The 25,139-nt window shown below is 53.7% G+C and overlaps 2 protein-coding genes across 14 annotated transcripts in view; both read right to left on the reverse strand.

Annotated features, from left to right (window-relative positions):
- MTHFSD (methenyltetrahydrofolate synthetase domain containing) overlaps positions 1 to 25,139 on the reverse strand; it is a 305,628-nt gene that overhangs the window by 257,039 nt on the left and 23,450 nt on the right. The window lies entirely within an intron of this gene.
- Positions 1 to 25,139, reverse strand: part of LOC309648402 (uncharacterized protein C16orf95 homolog) — a 487,317-nt gene that overhangs the window by 175,169 nt on the left and 287,009 nt on the right. For 12 of the 13 annotated variants that reach the window (XM_082436948.1, XM_082436942.1, XM_082436947.1 and 9 more), the window contains 2 exons: positions 19,307 to 19,362; positions 9,069 to 9,203 (listed from right to left, as the gene is read on the reverse strand). The gene's annotated coding sequence lies outside the window, so the exon portion shown is untranslated. Of the gene's footprint in view, positions 1 to 9,068; positions 9,204 to 10,653; positions 16,492 to 19,306; positions 19,363 to 25,139 lie in introns of those variants that run through there. The other variant, XM_082436945.1, reaches the window with a different exon arrangement.

Here is a 25,139-nt window from a genome sequence, read left to right on the forward strand (position 1 = left end):
GCTGTTCCGGCAGAAGCACGTGGCTCTGCCCCGAAGAGCCCAGCATCGGTGTACACTGTGGATGTCACAACGGCCGGCAGCATCGGCATATGGCCCACGTGCCAGGTGCTGAGTGACTCACGTCCACCTTTCCTATTAATTCTCCCAACATCTCACCAGAGGCCCTGTTGCCGTTCCCACTCTACTCCTGTGCTGGCTGAGGCTGAGCGAGGTTAAGCAACCTGCAAAGTCCCACAGCTGGCAAGCAGAGGGACAGGGAGTGGATGCATGGTGGCCTGACCCCCGGGCAGCCTGTCCTCCGTGCTGGAGCGCTGGTCTCTCTCAGTGGCCTTTGCAACTCCAACAACCAGTCTGCTCAGAAATTTCACAAAGTATCGCTAAGTCGTGCATTAATCCATCTGAGTCTTCACTGAGTAGCTACTATATGTCAGGCCCTGCAGGCAGTTATGCACAGAGGATGTGTCTAGGCACTGGGGCTAAGTCAGAGAACCGAAACAGAGAGAACCCCTGCTCTCCTGAAGCGGACATTCTGGTGGGGAGAGACACAGAATAAACATGGTAAAGAAGTAAATTACATCACACGCTAGGAAAAAACAGAACAGGATGGGGGTTTGGAGAGCTGTGGGAGGGTGTGCGTGTGGATTTACCATGTGCCAGATCTTTGCTTGAAGCTAAGGGTGAAAATATGAACAATGTGAGGATCGTGCAGACAAGAAGTCACGGCTCATCATGGGGACCAACATGGCACCAACAGTCACGGGAGAAGAGCTGCGATGAAGGTAAAAACAGGGATGTGGCAACAGGGGAAGTGTCTAAGTCGGCTCCCAGATAGTCTCGGGCGGCGTGGGGAGGGGCAGCCCAGAGGAGGGGCAGCCCCGAGGTGCTCACGTGGTACATCCCGTGCGGGGCACACAGCTACTGCTGCCATTGCCATGTCTCCAGGGCTTACCCCAGGCCAGCCCCTGCTAAAGGCTTCACATACTTAGCTCCTTGGACCCTTAGAACACCTGCACGAGGAAGAAACAGAGGGCTCAGAGACGTCAGAGCACCTGCCTTGGGTCCCACAGGGAGTAAATGGCTGATGCGGGATTCCCACCCATATCCAATCCCCTGCATCACGACACTCCTGAAGGAAGGAACTACTGTTTTCTTCTATCTGCTGTAGACCTAGCACAGTTTCTTGCATAGATTAGATGCTCAAAAAACATGTGATGAATGAATGAGTGAATGAATGCATTTTACAGCTGTGCTTTGTTTCCTATGTCCATCCATTCTCTTTCTCTCTGTCTCTGTCCTGTCTCTCTCCCTCTCTCTCCTCCTTCTACATGTGTGGGACAGCGAAACATTTAGAGACACACATGCCCAGGTTGCAGATGTGCAGCCGGCTCAACTTCTGGCTGAAGGGCAAGCTGCCTTTCCTCCCAGCCGTGTCCCTCTGCCCTGCCTGACATGAGGACATCTGCAAGACGCTCGGTTCTACAGCAACTTGGTACCGGGGCTTCCTTCTCCTCACTTCCCAAACCATCCACCCTTGGGATATAAGCGCACTGGATCATTCGCAGGTCCAAAGCCTTGGCCTGGTGAAAAGTTAGGCCTCTTGCTAGCCCCAGGCCAGGTGGCCTCACTTTGCAATCCTCCAAGGCCGCAGGAAGCCATCCAAACTCAAATCCAATTAGCGGCAGCTTGCAAGTCCCTTCTGAATGGGAAGCCATGGAAAGGTGTGACCGTTCTTCAAAGGCTCCCAGCTCCTCCCTGCGTCTGCTGGCCTGAGGCCTGGGCTGGCCCCGGAGCGGCGCGGGCTGGGGTGAGGACGAACTCGCCCAAGAGGCTCCGCGGGCTCGGCAAGCTGTCCCAGAGCGGGTGGGCCGCAGTGTCCGGCTGAGCCAGCTCGGAGTCCAGGGTGTCAGACGTTTATCTGAAGCCTCTCCAAACCTCTCACGTTGGAGAAACTGCGCTCAAGGCTGCCATCCATCAGTTTTCCAGCGAGACTCTGGCACCCCTGCCCTCCATCCTGGCCAGAATCACCGGAGCCAGCATCTTTGCTTCCACGGCCCAGGCCTTTTCAGTTGCACACAGAGCCCCATTGACTTCAAAGGCCAGAGGGGAGAGGACGTGGGGCCGGCTGACGGTGGAGGCTGCCCTTGTGTGAGGCCGGCATTTGCAGCCTGACCCCAGCAACAGGGCCAAGTATCCACCTGGACTGGAGGCAGGGGAGGAGAAGGGGGAGGAAACCCCTCGAAAATGAAGACCGGGTCAGGCCACACTCGCGTGAAGGCGGGCTCCAGAAGTGCAGGGCAGCCCCAAGCGGGGGCCCTCTTTGGTCCAGGAATTGTCCTCAGAGCCCCCATTCCCTGAGCAGGGACCACCCAGGCCCGTCAGAGTCAAACGAAATCAGAAGGATGCCAGCGCATCCCTGTGAGGACGAGCTCCCTCTGGCAGCAGCTGCTGCGGGGAAGCAAGCGCAGCCAGAGTGAACTGGGCCCCGAGAACTGGGCCCGGAGCTGTCAATGGCTGGTTCCCAAAGCAGGCGGCCGGAAAATGGCAGAACCAGGGCTGGAAGGGGAGTCTTCTCTTCTGCTTGTCTTTTCCTGAACTACTTCCCAGGTAAGACCTAGCTGGGGATAGGGTCCATCATTCACTCATTCACACGCTCAGTAAATGTGCCAAGGCCTCCTCGGGGCTAGACCCTAGTCCAGCCTGAGAGACACAGAGGATAAGACAGAATTGAGAGTGTGATAGATACAGACCAGCAAACCAACAATGACAACATAAGGACTGCAATTACTTACAATCCAAGGTATACACCCTAGTTTGAAAAGCTCCCCAGATGATTTAACGTGAAGGCAGATGTGAGTATCTTATTCCCACCATGGTTCCCCAATAAACGTCATTCCTGCAAATGCAAAACAGGGAGCTACTCCCCGCACAGGAGACATCGCGCCCCCCTCTTTTGACCCTGATCTCTACGTTAAATCCCCACACTTCTGATGCCTTTATTAAAACATGCTTCCAGAACCTGAATCCAGCTTTTACTCCTGGCACCCAGCGATATTTACGTGGCCAGTCTGGTGCTAGCCTTCAGCATCTATTCCAGACGCGGCACTGAGGGATGGATGTGGTAACATTGTCACATTGGCCCGGCCGTGGGTCAGTTTGCTCTGCTAGACTTCATCTTGACTCACTACACAGCAGATCCTTGTTGAACGCCTACTCTGAATTAAATGGTGACTTCACTCCATCCAAAGAGGGTGAGGTCTTTTAATGTAAATCCAAGTCAACTGAGGTTTCCAAAGGAAACCTGATGGTATTCTCAAGCTGGATCTCTGGCCGACACCCCGAGCTTCACACACCCCCTCGCCCCTCACCAACCAGAGCTTACTGCCCCCCACGCTGGTTAATGTCAGCACCAGCCTTCCTCTTCCTGCTCAGAAACTCTGACCATCACTTATGACTCCTTCCTCAGCCTCCTCCCGCGTTTCCAAACCAGCGCAGCTCAGCAAACACACTCAGCCCCTAGATGGCTTCCTTTTCAATCCTTCAACGTACGTGCTTTACATCCAGCTCCAAGTGTCCTCCCTCCTGGCCGACTGTCTAATCTCCTCCTTCACAGAGAGGACGGCTCATTGGGCATTAACCTGCCCACGTAACCACCTCTTCCCCCTCCCTCCCTCCCTTCCCTCCTTCCTTTCTTTTTCTTTCCCTTTATTATTCTTTCTCCCTCAAGGTTCTGACATTCTCAGAACAAGAATGCAGATGGACCCCAGAATAAGGGTTCATTTTCTGAAGAGTGTGACCATGCAGGCCCCTCTGACCACTCGGTGCTGGCTCATAGTAGGTCTGCAGGGAATTCTTGTTGAGCAGAGGTGACCAGACTGTTCTGAGCCCAAGGCTGGGATTTGTGTGAGCAATGGCTCTTTCCCATCAACTACCTATAACCCGTAGGGTCCGTGTGGGGTTTCCTGGTCTGGCTAGTTATTACACGACCATCCAGCACACCCAGGTCCCTGGGATGGAATTAGAATTCTGCTGCAGCGAGGGACCTCCTATTCACCATGGTGACGACCGCTATTTTATCAGTGCCAATGCTGGGCTATCAGTCCTTAACATCTTTCGACAAGAACGCTTCCAAGATTGGCATCGTTATCCCCATTTGACAGATAAAGAGACTGGACACCAGAAAGGTGAAAAACCTTGCCCGAGGTCACCCAGCTAGGAGGCAAGGGGGCTGAGCTGAAAACCTGGTGAGAACACTGCAGCTCCCCTTCCCGCCCTCCACACCGTGTTCCAGGTTGAACCCTCCGTCTCTTCCCGCAGCCTTGGGACCACACCTCTCCTTCATGGTCTCTGCACACTCGCCACACCACCTGGACGGTGGGACAGGCATCTCCGGGGACTTCAGATTCTCAGAGTGTCAGAGAGAAAAGCATCCTCAGGGATCACCTGCTCCCAACACTCTTGCTTTGCAAACCGAGGCCCGGAAAGGCTTGGGGGCTTGTTCTGAGTCCTAGGTGCCACCAGATCCAGAAGCCCTCAAGTCAGTTTTTCTTCTGTCATTTTGCATTGGCTTGAACTTCCCCAGTCCGGGAGGGAGGCGGGGGACAAAAGCTCCAAACTCCACAGCAGAGAAGGAGGGACAGTACTGGACGGAGTCCTGAGGTGGCTCCAGCAGCCCTCCCACTTACACGAGCGTCAGACGGATCAACAGTCTCTGGGCCGGGTCAGCGGAGCCCGGGCACAGACCCAGAATGCTTGACCGCCAGTCAGGACTCCTTTCTACATTCCTCGTGCCCTTGCAACCCATCTCTTTTCTCCTTTCCAGGCTGTTTAAAGAATAAAATGAGAGACTCTGAAACAGGATCACAGATTCAAATGCCTACAGCAGCCAGGCATGTGCTTTAAATTACCAGAGTCTGGGCCAGGCGCAAGGCGGCAGGGAGCGCTGGGGACTGGAACACACTGAGAAGCACAGCCTCGTCCAGAGGGGATGCCCGCGCCCACACCCAGCCAGCTGCTGCCATATCCAACTGCAGCTGGGCCTTCCAATTTGTCAAGAGAAGCCGGAGATCTAGGTTTTTAAATAAAATATTCTGTTTTTAAGCGTTACGAAGCCATTTTTTAAAATGTAAATACATCTACTGACTGATTCAGCCCCCAACCCACCACTTACACCCTCTGCTTCAGAAAATTAAAATCTCTCCGGCAGGGACGTCACTGCGCCCCGAGCTGCACGCCAGCCCCACAAGGCCTGTTCTGTCGTGGCCAAGCATAGCAGAAGGAGCCTTCTGACCGAAATGACAACCGACATCAACTGTTTGAAGTTAGGCATGTCTGTGCAACCTGCCACCCGTCTTCACGTCCGCAGTCTGCGCCGCTATTAGCAGCTGTGCTTCACGGCGTGAGGAGGACTGCAGGCAGAGGCCTGCACAGCGTCACCGTTCTCATCCTGTCATTCATGAGAGTCAGTTTACATGAGCACCAAGTGCTGATAAGGGTGTCTGAGGCCCATCACTGTAGCTGCTCCATAGAGCAGACAATTTATTGGACAGCCAAGTCCAGCCCATTAGTCATGGACTATTAGAAGACGTTTCAGATGTTGTCTTCAAACCGTCTTTTGAAACCCATTAGACATGAACTTCACGCAGGTAATAGCAGGGAGGGTGGGAGCTGAGGGTCGCCTGGCAGCCAGTGCAACAATTTCCATCCAGACACCCGCATGGACTTTTCAAGGCTCGGTGCCTGGGGACCAGGAGACCTGGGGGGGTGCGTTCAAGGCAACCTCTAGCCAACTCTGGAAGCTTGAGGAGTCCCAGGGCACCTTCAGGCTTCAGTACGTTTCTCTGTAAGATAAGTGCATCGCACAGGGGACTCTGAAGACACCTTCCAGCTAGGGTGAGGTGACCGGAATCCCGTGTACTCGGGACTCTCCTGGTCTCATCACTGAAAGTCCCTCGTCTCAGGAAACCTGGCAGTCCCAGGCACACCCAGTGCTTGGTCACCTCACTTCTAGCTCTGACTTTTAAACACCCATCACACCAAGGAACGTGAGGGCACCTCTCATTGTCAAAGCTCGGCAATAAACACCAAGGTGGCATGGACACGTCAGGAGTGGTCAGGCCTTCTGAGAACCTCACGAGGGCTGGTCCCTCTGTCAGGAGTCTTTGCCTAAATGCCTTGAGTTTTCATGACACCTGAAGTGGGTTGAAAAGGGGGGGCGTGAGAGCCTAAGTTCTTTGCAGATTCTTTTGTGGGAGAACAAACTATCGCTGTTTCCCTCTCGGGCTGAGTTTATTGCCACACACGTCTACTGAGGGGCTTTCTACGTGCAAGACCCTGGGGACGGGGACAGCAGGGAGTGGCCGCTGAGAGGAAGCCGCCTGCCCTCAAGGCTGACCGAGTTCCGTGAGGGACGCAGCTGTAGCACTGTGTACGGGGTCGTTCTCTACCCTGCCTTTGTGCTGTTTTATAGGAGGTAGAGAGGGATCCACAGATGTGACTTAAGGTCTCAGGGACAACATGTGCGTGAGCTCTCCAAGAGCTTCACGTAACATGACTCCCTGGGCTCCTGTTAAAATGCAGTTCTGATCCTGTGAGGCCTGAGCCTTACACTTCTAACAAGGGCTTGGTGACGCTGAGGCTGGACCGGGGACCACACCTTGAGCAGCCAGGGGCTGGGTGACTGACTCCTGCGGCCAGAAGCTGGGCCTGACTCATCTTTTACCCACAGGAGCAAACACGCTCTTCGGAGGAGTCCAGCGGATCGGGAACAGACGAACGAGGCACCACTTAACCCGGCCTGACCGCCCAGACCCCCAGTCCATGCTGCTCTCACCCCAGGCTCTCTGCAGCCCCTGGCATCCTGTTTAGGCCAGTCCGCACGTCTGAGAATATTCGTCATGTCGATGGAACTGCCCCGGAACAGAACCGATCACGCTGGTAAAGATGACCGCAATCCAAGCCCAAGCCCTCTCTGCCCGATCCGCCAGGCCACAGAGGAGGCCCGCCCCTTCTCCATCAGGCCCCAAGGGGGTGACTCCTCGGTTCTTCCCCCTTCTCCACACGCCAGCCTCCCCAGTGACTCGAGAACTTTGTATTTGTAAGCTACCTTTGCTCCAATTCGAAAACCGTTAAAATAATCACAGATAAGTACAAGGATGTGCCATCTGGCCTGGTCTATAAATAAGAAAAATTAGGAATAGCCTAGTCACAAAAAGGGCTTGATTGAGTCATTTAAGGCATATCTATTAGATGGAATATTTGAGAACCATATTTTTGCATGTCAGCCACAGGAAGTCATCACCCTATGATAGTAATTATAAGTACAAGGTTGCAAAACTACCTAGAGAGCATTACTGATTTTTTGAGAAAAAATATTCCATAGAGGAAAGCTCAAGAGAAACTGTCTGAAAATCTTAACAGGTTGCTGTTGGGTGTGGGGGTCACAGTGTTTTATCTTCCAGTTTGTCCTTTGATGACATAGTCAAACGTGGGGCTCTGGACGCAGATTTCTGGGTTCAAATCCCAGCTCCACCACCAGCTAGTTTTGTGGCCCCAGGCAAGGTCTGAGTCCGCCGTGCCTCAGTTTCCCCTCTGTGATATTGTTTGGAGGGCGGATCTGGGAAAGGTCTGCGGGGAACTAACCGGTCCAGGAATTAAGGGGGAGATGCAAGGACCCATCATGAGACAAACCTGGGGCGCTTCAGACACCCTCCTCAACCCCCGCTCAGGTATAACACGCACGTGCACGCACACACACGCCCTATTTCAAGCTCGACTGGCCCCCCTGGTCCTGTCTGAGATGTTGGTGCCAGAGTAGGGCCTCGCCCCCTCTTTGCTTCTGTCTGGCCCTCCCCCTGCCAAGGGAGCAGGTGGTGAAGGAGCTGCAGATGGGGAAGCAGCTTCTTCATGAAGCCAGAGCTCCCGGCTGCGGGCCTCCCCTTGCTGGGTCAGCCCCAGGCTCAGGCTCCACGGGCAGCGTCCTGGGATGCAGAAGGGCAGGGTTGGCCACAGGTGAAACCGAGGGGGCACCACCACTGTCAAGTTGTTTTCTACGAAGGTCCCTGTGGGTCCCTCCGCATAACATCACAGCAAGCCTTTGTGCAGAAGGAAAAACAAAACCCAGGGGGCTTGATTCGGCTCTGGATATGCACATACACAGGTTGGGATTTTCTAAATGACAGCACCTGTTAATTGTCTGGTTAGGTATGACCTATTAAACATTTACCGCCCATTTCCTGTACACGTCTGGTGAGGCCGGCAGGAAATTTAGAACAAATTAAACAGCAGCTGCAATCCCTCATGCTTTAATGGTCCCTCCACGATTCTGTGCGGTATTGTAAAATATTAGGGGCAGATCTATTAGGGACAGGAGGGTTTCATCAAGGAAGCCTCCACCTCCTCATCCTCCTGCCAACCAGGCCCCATAAAGTTAAATTGGCCAGGGCGCATCTCCCCCTTCCCTGCTCCCCCCACTGCCGTATATTTCAGGGGAGGCTTTTTCATCTGCACACCCCACTCACCCTCCTCTCTGTTCCCCCACCCCCTCCCAACCGTTCCCACACGATTTCACATGTGGTCCGAGAGGGGCACTTCCTGCCGTTATAAAAAGCAAAACCAAGACCCCAGCAAAAACAGGCTGTGCACAGAACACCCAAGTTGACAGTGTGAGAGAGAAGGCCTAATCCATTCCATATGACAAACAGCAGTGGCCCGCAGGGGAGGCCCAGCCCTGCGGAGAATTCACAACAGCCCCTCCTCCGCCCCTGTCCGCCTTCCCAACCCCCCCGACTCCCTCCTCAAGTGGACCCTTCAAAACAGGAGAAAAATATTCTTAGGAGCACGCCCCTAACTTTAAACTGATTATGTTTGGGTTTAATAGCCTACTATGCATTGTTCTTTCTTCACTTTGAAAATAAACTCTAGGAAGCATTAATGCAAATACAATATAAACACGCTCGTTCCTAAATTTTCGCATCTCCCTGGTGTGTTTGGGTTTGCGCCTTAAGATCGTGGCTCAGCTTGATGTAAGAACCAGATGGATCTTTAAATTGGAAGCTTTGCAAATAGCTCACCGTGTAAATAGACAGCTGTCCGGATGATGTGAGGGACGAAAGCACCCCCAAGAATACGGCTGTTAGTAACCGCTTCCATTGTCCTTCCGGGAACAGCAGAACGGAGAAGGTCTGTCCAAGTCCTCTCTGGTGGTTCTGCCGAAAAAGGACAGACGTTGCCTCAGTTGTAGAAAGAGGTGTAATTACAGAGGTTCGGATTTTAAGACAATGAAAAGAACAGATTTCTGTGCCAACCATACTTTAGTCAATGTTTTCATATCTCTGTAGATAACCTTTGATGCTGGGTGATGGACAAACGCGCTTCATTCTTTCAGTCCCACCACTAGCAGCTCACCCAGGGTACCAAGTCTTAACCTGCTTATCAGCTGCCACGTCCAAAATAGAACTTTTCTACTTCCTGTTTCCTACTTCCTGCTTCCTGCCCCCCAGTTCCATAAACCATTCTCCTTCAGAGGCGGTAAAAATGGAAAGGACGAGATGAAAGAGTCCGTCAAAAGATTTACACTGGCCCATAAAAGTCTCCTCAGTGTTCCGTAGACTAAACTGTCAGTCCTGCTTTCACGGAAACTTTTATTGAGTAGTCAATCTGAATTTTGTCTATAATTCCATTAAAACCTATGAGGCCAACCGTTTGTGGTTTGGTTGTTCTGGATGACTTGACAAATTAGCCTAGTAAATTTTGGGTGTCTTAAGTACTAAATTAGGTCATTTGTTTAATGAGCCAATCCACTGCCCAGAGTTTGACCTCAGCCCACGAAGGGGAGTTCACATGGAGTTCCAAGGCGGGGGCCTGGGTCCCTCATTTGTCTTCTGCTTCTAGAGAAAGTTCTCTCAAGCCAGGACTGGACAACAAATTCCAACCTTAATGCTGACTTGTTAGTGACGATCAGCAAAGCAAACGCCTTTGCTCCAGTCCCTCTCCCTCCCATCCTCCTCCTCCAGTGCCGCTGTCATCGTCACTGTCAGCCACCTGCATCATCTCACCTGGCCCTCCCAATGACCCCACAATGGTGAGCTGGTGCCATCACTGTCTCCTTTTCTAAATGAGAAAGTAAATCTTGGAAATGCTAATCTCCCCAAGGGCACATTCAATCTCTCAGCCTCACTCATCCGTTAACTCTTTCAATAAATATTTAGTAAGCACCCCCTAGGTGTCAGGCCTGGGGTTCCAGAGCTGATTAAGCCATGGTCATGGCTTTCAAGAGCTTCATCATTCGGTTGAATAGTCATGCATATCAATAAATGTAATACAATTCTACAGTTGCCGTAATTCTGGTGGACCGGAGGTACACGTAGGGCACAAAGGAATAAGCAACCACCTTGTCTCTAACACGCTCCTTGAATTATGTATATGAAATCCAGCCTCTTCACTGATACCCACCCACCAGCATGGCATCCACTCACAAGTTTATGTGTGTGAACTTGTTACCTTCCAGCCATCGGAGCTTCCTTACTGGTTCTGGGCATATATAGTATAAAGGGATTGGCATTCACAGTCATGACTCAGAAGAATGGCCAACCCCCCCACTGCTCTGTCAGTTGGCCACTGCTCCTTTCTGGGCAGAAAGACAGTGTCGCTGAGATATACAACCAAGAGCTCCTTGAGGGCACGACTGGGTCATTTTCATTCGTGACCAACAGTGCTAAAGACAGAACATGGAACATAGCAGTTTCTCCCTAAATGTCTGTTGATTTGAAAAGCTTTGATATGAATGAGTTCTTTGAACACCAGTTATACATGTAGGTTCTATGTGGTAACTCTCTGTTAACCAGATCATTCGATTTAGTGGAGTCATTTTTTCTTGTAGCACAAATGAGATGACATGAGCTTGCTGCAGACTCTCCAATAATGACCATCTTCACTCAAGAATCAATCCTAGGTTTAGACATGCACAGAACCTGAATTTAGCAAGAGAGAGTATAGGAGCCATCTTCCGTTATTATTTTATCCAATATCCCCACACTTGGTAGCGTTCCATTTCCTGTCTGCCTTGCTCTCAATAGTTAGGGACCGATCATCCCAAGCCTGGCGAGTAATCAATCCACAACACACGCTCCTCTGGGGCAATATTTCGTTTTATTATTTTGTAAAGGGCTCCTGAGATAGCTAACTGGGAAGAGGGACTTCTGGGGGGTGGTATGCTCAGGACCCTTACAAAGGGTTGTCACATGTGTGACAACTGCAGTGTGACTGTCAAAGTGACAGCATCCCGTGGCTGCCTTCACAAACCCCCACCCCGAGCCAGGTGGGAGTTCACTCTTCTGTCCTCTGCCTAAATACACATGGACAGGGTCAGAGGCCAAACCGGAGGTTTAGGTGTTTAGGAAAAACAAGAACCATTGAATAATTGCCTGGTGTACTTAGACCATGGGTGGTAACAACGCCAAAGAAACTGTTCGTTTAAACTTTTTGTATTTGGTGCAGGTACGTAAAAGCTCAAATCAGACACACACATACAGAGAGAGAGATTCATGTATGTGCACACACATCGACATGGACCTTGAAAACAATATATGAAGGTAGAGATAACCCTCAACGAGGGTCTGAAAGAGACTCTAAATCTGTCTGACTCAGGCTTCAATGTCCCCTTTCTGCCCCACCACCCCAGTCCCTACTGGTTCATCCCTTCTCTGCACGCCCTGGCGTGAACCAATCACCCAAACCAGGCTGCAAGCAGGTTGAGGACGATTCCTGTGCTTTTTCCTTAATTTTAACTGAAGTGTTATAAATACATAGTAAAGCGCCCAACAGCTTAGTGAATTTTTAAATATGTAAACCCTGGTGTAGCTACCACCCAGATCAAGATAGGGAGTATTTCCAGTATACCAGAAGGCTCTCCCGTACCTCTTCCCAATCAACATCTCCAAGGGCACCCCCATCACCATGGGTACCATCAGTGTTGCCCGCTCTCTAACTTCACATGAGCAGAACCCCATGGTGCGTACTCTTGTGGTAGGACCTCCTTCACTCATTGTTAGCTTGTGAGAGTCATTCGCGTGTGTGCAGAGGAGTTCTGTTCTTTTCTATTGCTGTGAATGTAATCCCTTCTGTGAATGTACCGCAATATATTTATCCATTCTGTAACTGATGCACATTTGGTATTTTCTCACTTGGGGTTATTATGAATAAAGCTACTATGTGTGTTCTTGGTCCACATGTGTCTTTGGTGGATGTATAGATTCATTTCTCTCGGGTGTATATGTTGGGTCATAGAATAGGTGGATGTTTAGTTTCGAAGGTACTGCCACCCGGTTTTCCAAGGTGTCTAATGATCATGCTGCTTATAACAGGGCATCCACGGCTGTTTTTAACCCTTTAGCCCTGTGGGTTTAAGGCTACGTCTTCTTTCTTCTCAAAGGCTCCTTAATGCCTATTTGTCAACACTTGCCGAGCCTTCCAGGTGACTTGTGTGTGAGCCTCCCTCCTTCTGCCGGCTGCCCCCTGAAATGAGCAGAGCACGGCGGCTCGAAGCGCCAGCCTGGTCATGTGGCTTCCTTCACGGCTGGGTGACATTTCAGATGCTCCGCTTCCCCAAACCTCCATAGAGTGGCAGCAGCCGTCATGTCTTCCACCTTCTAAGGTTGTCTGGGGACAAAATGAGGTAAAGCCTGCAAGGTGAGCAGCACAATGAACTCTCCATACAAGCCAGCGATGGTGGTCAGCGTTGGCGTAAAAACGCCAACAAAGCAGGCGCTGCCAGCTTACCCGCTCCGGCGTGTCGGGTGCCCCACAGCGCTTACTCCCCCAGCACTCTGGGCTCCATGTCGCTGCCCGGAGCCTCCTGCTCTCACCCAGCTCCGTGGGTGCCGGGGAGGGGGCGAGAACACAGCTCGTGTCCACTCCTGGTAGGAGGGATCCTGAGGCCCCAAGGGCTTCAGTGGTCCCTGTAAGCCCAAGAGGAGCACTGGGGAGCAGACCAGGCACAGATGCCCCCCTCCTGGCACTGCGGCTCAAATCTCAATCCCGACTCTGAGGGCTGAGTTGAATGCCACGTAGGAGGATGTTTTCCTTTCGGTCCTTTGCTTTGCTTTTTGGTTTCGGTAGGGGAAGCCCCCTCGCCATCACCTCTTCCCACTCCCCTGAACAAAAACACCATTCTCCACGCTGAACTTTGCCCCGGTGCAGGGGGGTCTGGCTTCCTTTGCCACGAAGCCTGTCAGGTTTCGATTAGGCCAGGGAAACACCACAGGAAATGAGTCAAAGAAAGGAAGGCTGTGATTTTTTTTAATTTCAAATACCAGATTTATTATTATTTTTTTAAATGACAGTGTCCCGGCCGTGCCAGGTCGAGGAGGAATGTGGAAAATGTGCAACTCGAAACGTCTGGGGGGTAGCTGGATCCTCCAATTGTTTCTAATAAAAACTCATGGGAAGCTCTCGGCGGCCCCCGGGAAGACAGTGCACCCACTGGAGGCCACGGACGCCGGATCCTGGGCGATGTTTGGGCACGGAGGTGGCCAGCGTGGCTGGGCTTCTCCAACCTCCGTCTCCTGGCCTGGCCACGTGGTGGCCATGTGATGGACCGGCCACCTTCCCTGCCTCCGAAGGGCTGTCATGACTACTTAATGCTCTAACCCTTGTGAAGCTCAGTTCTTTTGCAGAAAGCACAGAATATACAGGCCATTCAAACCCTTCCACACACAAATGCCATCAGAACTCCCTGTGAGTGGAGGTGGCGTTAGCATGGTTGGGGCCACAGGTGTCGCATTCCACGCTGGCTCTGCCACATCTGCGCTGTGACGCCCCAAGCGAGTGATAGAACTTTCCTGGGCTTCCGTTTCTTCCTCAGCAAAGCAGGAGTTACTAGTTATACCTGCTCTGTGCCAGCCAGTCTCAGTGCCTGCCATGGGGTAACTTAGCCCCCATCTAAGGAGGTGGGCACTCTTAATAGCCCCATGTTACAGATGAGGAAACTGAGGCAGAGACGTTAGACAAGTCGCCCTAGGTGACACAGCCGTGGTGCAATTATGTCAGTCTGTGCCAAACCAGAGAAACAGAACCAGAGGGAGACAGATAAGAAGAGATTTAGCTCAAGAGTTGGTTTAGTGAGAGTGGGGCTGGCCAGACAAGTCCAGAATCCGCAGGCCAGACCCCCAGGAGGGCAGCTGGTAGCTGGAACTGCGCAGCACGTAGCCTTTTCAGACAGGCCTCTTTCCCTTAGCAATATGCTAAGTGCTGCTCCACGCTTTAGCATTTAAGGTTCCTCCGCGGCTTTTCAGGCCTTGAGAGCTCATTTCTATCTAGTGCTGAATAATATCCCACTGTCTGGATGTGCCACAGTTTATTTATCCACTCACCTACCTAAGGGCATCTCGGCCGCTTCCAAGTTTTGGTGATTATGAAAAAAGCCACTATAAACATCCATGTGCAGGTTTTTGTGTGAACGTGTTTTCAATCCTTTGGAGAAATACCAAGGAGCACGATTGCTGGATCGTGTGGTAAGAGTATATTTAGCTTTGGAAGGAACTGCCAGACTGTCCTCCAAAGGTCTGTACCGTTTTGCCTTCCCCCGATCATACTGCTAATAATACCTCCTTCTACGAAGGGCATGGAGTAGGGGTGGGTATACAGGTGGCACTCAACGCAGGTGAGCTAAGATCATCCCTGCCATGCACAGGTGTCCCTCTGTGGGAGTCTGTCCACACACCATTCCTGCCGGGGGGACCGGCGGGGTGAAGTTAACCCCACCAGATCTCTGTTCTCTCCCAAGCTGCAGAGGCTTGCTGAGAAGCTCCTGGTGTAGACGGCGCCCGATGCCTCTCGGCAGCCACCCCAGCAGACCCTCTCTCGATTTCAGCCCAGGTCACGGCAGGTTCAGTTATTTGAACTGCTTCAGGCATCCATGTCCTGCGGGCCTCCCAATAGGGAGGCCGGAGGAGACACTGAGGATGAAATTATGCTGCTCTGGCCTGGGCGAGTGTTTCTTACTTTTCATTTGCAAATAAAAACAATCAGGCCATCCAAGGCCAACAAACAGGGCCACCTCCCCAGCTGCTCAGCTGGCTGGTCCCTCCCCAGCTGCAGGCTGCGGCCCTGGTGTAAGCAGGCCCCGTTAGGGCCTGGGACACAGGAGCACCTTCAAATCCCAGGATGGAGGCAGCCAGGCCCAGGGGAGGCCCGCACAGGGCCTTACGTAGCTCTTTAGGGCCCAGGACGTATTTTCCAGGTGAGGTCTATGAAAGAGCAGCAGTGACGGCGGTCCTCGCCATCATCGGGGCAAGTGTCTCGAGTGCTTACTGATCGCTCACTGCACGCCTCGCTAAGTGCTTTGCCCACAGTCTTGCGTGGCCTCCAAGCTGCCCCGTGACCTGGGCGCCGTTACAGACACAAAACCTGAGGCTCAGAGGGGTCCCGTGGCCTGCCAGGGGTCACCAGCTGTTGAAGGCCAACCTGGGGGTTCAGACCTAGGTTTCCGTGACTCCAGGGCTCACAGCACATGGCAGTCCGTGAACAACTGTTGAGTGCCTACTGCATACTAGTACATTTAGCTGTCAACTCGCATTTAGACCTAAAACCTTGTAAGGCAGATGTCATTAATCCGACGTACAGATGCTGTGAACGAGGCCAGGGCACTTGAGTAAGACCTGGTTGTCAGCAGCCAGAACTGTTTCCACCTGGGAACGTGAGTTTGGCATCAGTCAGGCTCCTGCCCCAGCCCTGCCCTGAACAGCTTCACTTCGCTGTTGAGTTAGTGACATAATGGCCTCGTCAGAAACCCTGGAATCACAGTGTCTTCTCCATAGGCTTCCGGAAACAGCCAGCCCAGGCCCCGGGCACACAGAGGCCGGCACCACCCTCCGGTGGGACCCTCCTCAGTGGGAGGAGAGTTTTGGCGGGAGAGGGGTGGGGGGGCGCCCTTTGCACCCACCCATGAGAAGCCCTTTTCAACCTCCCCTTCTGAACAGCAAACGTCTGTCAGCTTCCCAGTTCCACAGCCAGGTCCCCGGCTGAGCAAGAGTGAGCAGTGCATCAGGTAAACGGAGAGCAGGTGCTGTCACTTAGTAGGGAAAAGCCCTTCCGCGTCCTCGCTCTGGAGGGACACGAGCAGGGGTGCACTGGACAAGGAGGACGCACGGCGCATCCACGAGCTTCCAACTTCCTAATGGGTTCCATTCAGTGTAAACATGGCTTAACTCTTCAACCAGATCGTTGAAGCGCTGGCCCAGTGTCCCGGGCCTGGACACCCTCCCACCTGGCTGGAATGGTAATTCGTCAGGAGGCAGCCCCCGGGAGGCCCTGTCCTCCTTTTTAAAGAGGTTCCAAATGGCCCCCAAATCGTGTCTTTCTTCCTTGAGGCTCGGGCAATTTGGGTGTCACGGGGGCCTTTGTAGAGACGTCAACGGATTATTTCACAAGAAGAAACCCCCTCTTGACACCCTGACGTGGCTTCTGCTATGGAGATGAAAGATCCAGGGAGGCAGGCTGGAAAACAGATAATTCACGGGACTGTCAGAGCGCGTTCTGAATTTCACTCACACCAGGCAGAGCCAAGGAGAGGGGACAGAGATCCCGCCCGGGGGTCTTGCTCCAGGGGGAAGCGGGCTGAGCTCTCAAGTGCCGAAGTGATAATCCAGCGCGCGGGGCCGGACAAAGCTGGACATTTTGTCTTCACTGTCAGAACGCCACAAGCTCAGGAGCAGATGGAGGGGTGTCGGCAGTCGTAAAACGCCCCGCCTCACCAGGGACAAGCAGGTTAACAGAAGGGATTGGCGCCATGCACGTCATAAAAGCCCTGCAGGCCTGTCATGTTCCGATAAATCTTGATTTGGTAACGGAACAGCGCTGTGTTTCCCAGCCTTGGGTTTCACAGGTGAGCCGTGGGCTGATGGATGGTGTGGAAGCCAGTGGGGGAAGGGGGCAGAGGGAACCTGACCCGCCCACCCCTACCCCCTCTTGGCTCCACAGCGCCAGGCAGGAAATCCAGCCTGCAAGAGGCCGGGGAGGCGTGCGTTCCCTCTCCGCATCCACGCTGGAATGCTGGAAGGCAACCGGCTCCATCCTCATCTCCTGGCCCTCATGCTGGTATCAAACTGTAGGAGCTCAATAAGCACTGTCTCTTCTCAGTTAGGCTTCTGGGCTTGCCCACCCATCAGAGAGGGGCTGTTGAGGAGGACAAGGCCCTGCTCTGCACACACAGGCTTGCTAGCCCTGCCCGACACCCTGCACCCCACATCAGCCCCCCGAGGAAGGCGCACTTTTTCAGAATCCATCTGCCCAGAGGGGGCACTTTGGAGCCATCCGTCCGTCCAGAGGGGCTGACGTTTGTATTTTGCATCAAGGCGCCATATTGCTGGCAAGAGCCTGGTGAAATGTCCACTCTGAACACTTTCAACTAATGGACAGGGCCTGGAGGTGACACGGATGAGTGGGGCAGGCCAGGTGGGAGAAGAGGAACCCACGGCCTGGAGTCAGGTGCAAGAGGGAGCATCATGGGGACATGTCCACCAAGGGCACATGATCCAGTGGTTGCCAGGAGGGACTCAGATCTTCTGACATCGAGAAGGAAGACAAAATCTGGACTTCTCCTGATTAGTAAGTATTAAGGAGTCATTCAAATGTAAACTACGGTGCAGGATTTAGCAAGAAAAACCAGGCAGGCAGCTTGGCCCTGACAGCCCCAGGCCTGGGTTCTGCGGTAGGATCTCAGAGCACAGAGCACAGAGCACAGAGAAGACGGTCCTATAACTGAGGGGCGCACAGGAAGCCCCTTCCCCTCTGAGCCCCAGTGGCCTCGCACTTCCGGTCCTGCCTCCAAGCCTCCTGCCCGCTTTCCTGTCTGCGCCCCCGCCACTGGTCTTCCTGGGCTTCACGGTGAGTTCTCTGCAGTTCCCAGAGGGACCCTATTCGCTGACCTTGGCCATTTCCCTTCCTGAGGCCCCTGCTCCCTCCTCCCTTCACTTGGACCCCACCTCCCACTGAACCTCACGTTTAAACTCAAACGTATGTTGTGTGCCTGTGGTCCCCTCTCCTTCCTCACTGCCCACTGGCCCCATGTCGCAAACCCTTGGGCCTTGTCTGCCCCACCCCCCCGTCCTCCCCACCCCCACGGGGCCTTAAGCTCCCTGAGGGCCGCGGCCCCCTCCCTGGGTTATCCCAGGGTCCCCCCTGCCATGCCACCAGTTCCAACCAGAATGCCAGCAAGGGTGGCCCCCAGGGCTCAGACACACCCCACCCGGGCTGGCCAAGCACCCCAGGGGGCCTGGGAGGTAGTGGTGACTCGGAACCAGAACAGAGGAGACACGAGGGGCGACGGCCAGCATCTAGTCCACAGCTGTCTGTTAACCAGTTGTGCACAATGGAGATGGGAAGCAGACTTGGGGGTCGTAGGTCTCGGGAATGACGGGGCTGGAGTGATAGCTGAAGGGTGCAGGGATGCTTTGGGGGTGATGAAACTGCCCCAAAATTTACTGGGGGATGGCTGAACATATCTGTGAATATTCGAAAAACCACTCAGTTGTACACGTTACATGGGTGAATTGTATGGACGCAAATTATATCTCCATGAGGCTGTTAAGAAAAGGCTTGAAAATGGAATCCCGTGGCCTGTCATGACGGAAAGCAGTGGAGGGCAGGACCCCCAGGCGCCCTACCTGTACTAGTCGCTGACGGGGGCCTGTCCCTCCCGCCTCCCTGGACCAGCGTTTCCTCGCGCAGGAAGGGTGATGAGCTCTGTGCCCCTTAGAGGGCGTTGAGACGATTAAACACGAGGTAAATGAGTGAAGCGCTTGGCACGGCAACCTTGTAAATTCTCAAGAAATGGCAAGAAGGCCAGCAAGAAGGGAGTGATTATCGTTGTCCCAGTGTGAATGTGGACCAGGTGCCCGCGAGTCAGCACTTGTTTCTGCAGCAGCCCTGCTGGGCCATCCCGTCAGCACCTGGCTTCTGGGGAGGGCGGGCTTCCTTCCTGGAGGGGTGGTGATGCAGGAGTCGCTGCCCTTCCGTCAAGGCAGCGCTGAGCTCTCTCCCAGAGATAAGCGCCGGCCTGCTCAGCCGCGTCCTAATCGGCAGCAAGACCCTGGGCTTGCGGGGTCTCCTGGCTGTCAGGAGGAACGAGGGCCGGAGGATGATTAATGAAAGAGAAGGAAATGTAATAATGCATGGCCGGCCCGCCAACAGCATAAATCTCTCTGGGGATTGTAGAAAGGATGGATTCCTCCCTCTCTGGGCCTTGAGAAAGGGCATCCTCCAGGTTCACTGGAGTCTGAGAAATAACCACGGACATTAAATCAAAGCTTACCTGCACTCAAGTCACACAGGAACCCGCTGGCTGAGGAAAATCATCATCCCGTGGGCCTGAAACGAGGGGCTTGGGTTAGTGGCATGCTGGGAAAGAGGTCTGGCTGCAGTCGGGCGATGGATGAAGACCACCCAGCAGGGGCTTGGGTTCAAATCCAGACCCCACCACTCACTAGCTCTGAGACCTTGGGCGAGGTCCTCGGTTCTCTGCTTCAATTGCTTTCTCTGGACCCCCCCCTCATGGCATTCTTGTGGGGACTGCCTGGGCTACCTGGGTAAAGCTCTTGGGAGGGAGACTGGCTGCTACTGTGGCCACGCATTTGCCCTGCAGCATCTCAGGTAATCACCGACACTCTCAAGAAAGAGGAATTATTATTAGTCCCATTTTACAGATGTGAAAACAGAGGCCCAGAGCATGGCCTAACTCCTCCAAGGCTCCCCAGTGGGGACCGCCTGACCCTCACCGCACTGCCTTCCAGCAGCCTGAACCGGAAATTCGAAATCCTGCGGTCCCGTCTCTGACTTCTCATGGGTGGGTCCCAGGGCCTCCCGCACGGCCCTCACGCTACCATTTGTTAGGACTGACTGCAGCAAGAACAAATGTCCCCTCACCCTCCCAGGGCCTCCACAGCCGCCACGTTCCAGTGGCCTCACATTTATCTCCGCGGGGGACTGTTCTCCGTTGTTCCTCTCCCCATCTGTCCCTCTTGCCCACTGTCCCTCTTCATTTTAATCGAAAAACGTCCATTTCGCCCCACCCGGGGTCTGCACAGTGTATGGGCAGCTTGGAGGTCGGAAACCCGAGCCGGGCACTTCTAGGGAGGGACCCCTTAATGGTTCTAGCAGATGCCGCAGGAGGGAGGGGGCCCAGGCAGCCCCCAGCTGCCCACCCGGAGATAACCCCTGACCCCCTGCCTCTCTCATGGGGCCGTCAAAAAGCCCGAGCCCTGGGAAGGCCAATAAATCCTTGGGTGTTGCCCTCTCAGGATTCCGGCCCCTGCCTGGGAGAAGGCATTTAAACTTCTTAAAAGAACTCTTTTCTAAGCCTGCAGGAAGCCGCCTGGGCCCTCGCGGGGCTGAGGGCATTGGCTTCTGCGGGGTTCTGGGACCTCAGTGCAGCAGAATTCCCTCTGTGCTTGGGCATCCTTGGCCCACAGCCAAGCAGCACCCCCCGGGGCGCAGGGCGGGAGTGCCTGGGAGCCGAGACGGGAAGAGGCGGGCACTGAGCACTCCTTACCCAGGCTTACTCTCACTGCCCACAGAAGGGCCCCTCGCTTACCTCTGGGACACCCAGGGGAGAGGGCAAGAGTCCTTGGGCACAAAGGGGGTTGCTTATTATTCAAGAGGCCACCCAAGTTTAGAGGATAGTAGGGAGCTTTTTAATTCCTTTTTAAGGTCATATATTCACATGGTCAAAAGTTCAAGATATAAAAAGGTATCTCCCTCTCACCATTTCCCACAGCCACCTTCCCAGGGCTACCAATATCTAGAGATCTTTTAGGAATATAAACATATAGTTATGTGCATGTAAGTATATGAGTATGTATACTTACGTGTGTGAGTGTACACACACACACACAAAATCTTGTTGCTTTTCATTCAACTACTTTGGTCATCATTCCATATTGTTATATAAAGAACCCGCACTCCTTTTCATGGTTGCATACTATTCCTTTGAATGGCCCATTCATCACCTATTTATTTAACAGGCCCCTACTTAATGATAAGGGCCTTCATGATAACATCACATCTCCCATGGACTCAGGTATCAGGCAGCATCCCCGCCACGGCCATCTGGGACTGCCGGTCACTCTCAGTCTCGTCCTCCTTTTTCCTCCTCACAGTCTCTGCAACCCCCTTTGTGGGGTCCAACTCCAGCCTGAGGCTCTGTTCATGGCTGGGTGAGACTCAAGGTCCTTCTGCATCTTTAGAAGCACTCTTGTTGCTGATCTTGACCTCCTTTCACACACCAGAGCTTTCTCTTACATCTATACCGGGAGCACAGTAGGTGCTGGACCATCTTCATTTAAAGGAGGGTAGGAAAGATAAACCCTCATGGAGGGAGTCCCCCTCCACATGCCTCATGGGTCATAAAAGAGCAACGGGTTTTGCCAGAGGGCACTGCACGTGGTGGGACAGGAGGGGCCCAGTGGAGCAATGGAGGATTTGGGATGTAAAGATGTGGGCTGGCCTCCTGGCCGTCCTGTCTATTAACCTGGGCCACCCTCAGCCGCCCCCACCTGTCCAACAGAACAGAACACACATGGTATGTTCACATGGCAGAAGCATTTAGCTGTTCAATCCTGGGCTCTGAAGTCAGCTCCAACTGGGTCCAAATTCTACCTCTCCTTCTTGGGCAGATACCTTTCCTCTCTGAGCCTCAGTTTGGATAAATGCAATAGGATGCCCTCGTGGGCTGACAGGCTTATGTGATGATTAAAGAGATTAAATGCATACATCTAGCCACTCGGCATAAACTAGCGAATGGCAAGTGCTCAAGACATTTTCGCTTTTATTGTTGTCATTGATGTTGTGTGGTTGTTGCCACAGCAGTGGTGACTGATCTCTGGACACACTGTGCTCTTCTCCACAGATGTCCCCCACAGATCTCAGCGCAATTGTTCAAACCCCAAAGCGCTAGCTGGGCTCGCAGACTTGGACAGCTGGCGGGGATTACCACGTCATCATTCTCCGCAGGTGCTCGCAGGTCTGTTTTCTTCCCAAGCTACCACTTGTGTCCCTGCTTGTTGGAACACACACGATGACTGTTTGCTGGGAGAATCCTGCCTGGAGGCAGGGGACTGAACCAAATGACCTTCTGACCTCACTCCCAACCCCAACTCCAGGGTTCAGGATAGCCCAGCATGCACAGGGGCCAACGAAATTAGCCACACTTTCCGGAAGTAGGAGGTTATGCAGCTTATGCAGCGTTCCACAGCTCCCAGGGGCTTTTAGATAAGACTTGCTCCAGGCTCTTTTCTCCCCAGGACTTGTGGAAATCTCTGGGTCTGTCGGACATCAACTTGTCTCCCCATGATCCCACCAATGACCTTCCATTGACCTTTGGATACCGGCGAGAGAAAACGTCATTTTTCCCCTAACCCACTGAACTCTCAGAAATGACAGAGTGACAGAGGTCAGCCTGGCCTTTCCCACCGTCGCCGTGGCTTAGGGAAGGCACCCACCCCCAGCGAGGCCAAGTCACCGAGAGACCCCTACACCGAAAATGAAGTGAGGTCTTCCTGAGAGGGTGTCTCCTGCGAGGCATGGGAAGAGCGAGCAGGAAGGCCACGGGGCAGCCGATAGGACACCTAAAGGAAGAGGAGGAAATGGCCAGCGGAGTCTAGACGCGTTATCTTGCCCCCTGTGCGGGCACCGGCCCACGCTCATCCATCGTCCCTGGAACTGACTTCCTGCCTCAGGATTTACACCAATGACTTCACCCTCTTGCTATCTCGACAGTCCCGCTGCTGCCCGCTCTGGGCTCTCAGGAATTAGGGGCCAGATAACAAGTCTAGACAGCTCAGAAGTTTTAAATGCATTATCCTCCAGGGGGAGGAGGATGGCTAGCGACTAGCTCTGGGGACTCCAAGGCTGAAACCCTGGACCGCGTTCCGATTCTGAGTCTGTGCGGGGCGCGTAAGCCACCCTCGCTCCGCCTGCCCCTCCGCCCCTCCCTCACTCCCCGCCGCCCGGAGGTTGAAACAGGCACAGAAGAGCCACTCACCACAGACTCTTCTCCACCTGCCAGTCATGGGAGCTCCACACCCCACCTCCCTGCCCCCGGTTCAGGGAGGACCCTCGGGGCTGCCTCGACAGAGCTGGATGAAGTCCAAAGGGCCCTCGTGTTCACAACCAAGAGCAGTGGTGAAGCCACACAAGTGGAAGGGAGCCCGTTCATTCAAACCTCAGGGGTCTCAGATGAAATGCTTGGTGCCCTGCTCGGCAGGTGACCTCGGCACCTACCTCCACCTGCCTGGGGGCCTATGCTGACCCGAATCAAATGCTCTCGCACGCGACGTGGCAGCCCCCTTTGCCGCCTCCTCCCACCCTTTACGTGTTGAACCGCGTCCTCCCCAAGCTCCCATGTTGGAATCCCAACGCCCAGCACCTCAGAATGTGCCCTTATTTGGAAATATGATCCTTGAAGATATAATTAGTCAAGATGAGGTCATATTGACGAGGGTGGGACTCCAATCTAATACAACTGAGTCCTGATAAAAGGGGGACTGTGGACACAGAGGGCACATAGGGAGACGCCACGTGAAGGTGACGGCGGAGATCACGGGGACATGTCTACAAGGCAAAGAGCACAGGATGGCCAGGGAACCCGCGGAGCTGGGGAGGCCTGGAGCAGGTCCCCCTCGGGGCCTTAGACGGAGTCAGCCCTGCCCACACCTTGGTCTCAGACTTAGGGCCTCCAGCCCATGGGAGAGGACATTTCTGCTGTTGAAGCCCCCATGTGTGGTGCTCTGTTACTGCAACTCCAGCAAACTAATACACACCCCCCCTTCCTGAAGGACAGGGCCAGGCGAAGGAGTGCCTGGGGACTGCAGAGAAATTACAAGCACCCCCTCAGACTCCTGACAACAGAAGGCTTCCCTGCAGTTGTCCAAGCCACAAAGCTGTCCAGTAGCAGCTCACAGCTGGAAGGCAGAGAGTGGCTCCGTGGGGACCGGGGGAGGTTTTGTCAGCTCAGGACACGGCTGGAGCATCACCGCTGGTGTCCAGCCTGTAGCCCTCGGCAGGCGTCGTCCCAGACAGCAATGGCTTCCTCCGGTGCCTGCGGCCTTTTATGGGAGCTTTCTCTGCTACAGGCGAGTGCTTGGCCCGCTCGCAGACGGGCAGGCCAGAATCGCCAGGGGCCACTGTCCTTGGGAGCGGTCCTCAGTCAGTGACAGTGACAGCTGGTGGGCAACGTCCCAGCTCCCTGGCTGAGCAGCTGAGAAACTCCGAGGGGTGATCCACACAGCACCCCCAAGCTCTCACCGTGGTCACAGGGCCAAGAATGCACCCGGCACTGGCCCCTCTCTTCCATCTCTCCTTCCCCGATGCCTCCTGAGGTCACCTTCCAAACAGGTGCACCCAAACTTGACCCTGGTCTGTGTTGGGGGAATCCAAACCGAGACAATGGGAGACTACACCTCGAGGCACAGAACGACCGGGAGGAGAAGGCACATCTCGGCTGCACACGAAAGGGGTGACCCCCTGTGCACTGATTTCTCTGGGCGTCTCAGATAGAATATCTGTCCCCAGATTAACACCAGCCTGATGCGCGTCAAGGCAGAAGTTGCTAGTTCTCGCCAACATCCATTCTCCTTCTTAGGGGATAGTATTAACTGTAACTAGCTAGGCATGACCGTCCTTCCCAAAGACTCACCATCCCAGATGCCGTTCTTACTAAAGGTGCAAGGTCCCAGGCGCGTGTGAGCCCGTGTCTAGATTCTGGCCAGTGGGATGGGAGCAAAGTGATGTCCCGCCCCAGACACGTGCCCGTTAAGTCCCCTTCCCCCCTCCTCCTGTCTGGATGCAGGTGTGGTGATGGGAGCACGTCCTGCTCCTCCTCCTCCTCCTCCTCCTCCTCCCATCTTTCTCTCCTCCTCCCCCTCATCTCACACCAAGAAGGCGTGAGGGTTAAAAAACGCTGCAGAGAGTCTTCTATCGGTTTTTCTCCATCAAAACCGACTTTGAAGCTTCTGACCCAAGCAAGCCTTTCATCCATTTTAGGAAGCCAAAGACAGATTTCATTTACATGAATCCAAAAATAATAAAGTGAGAGAAATAAATAAAGGTTGAGAAAGAACACCGGTGAATCCCTGAACTTGCGAATCCAG

This window comes from Balaenoptera physalus, assembly GCF_965194825.1.
Source record: "Balaenoptera physalus genome assembly, chromosome: 19".
In the NCBI taxonomy this organism is placed as follows: domain Eukaryota; kingdom Metazoa; phylum Chordata; class Mammalia; order Artiodactyla; family Balaenopteridae; genus Balaenoptera; species Balaenoptera physalus.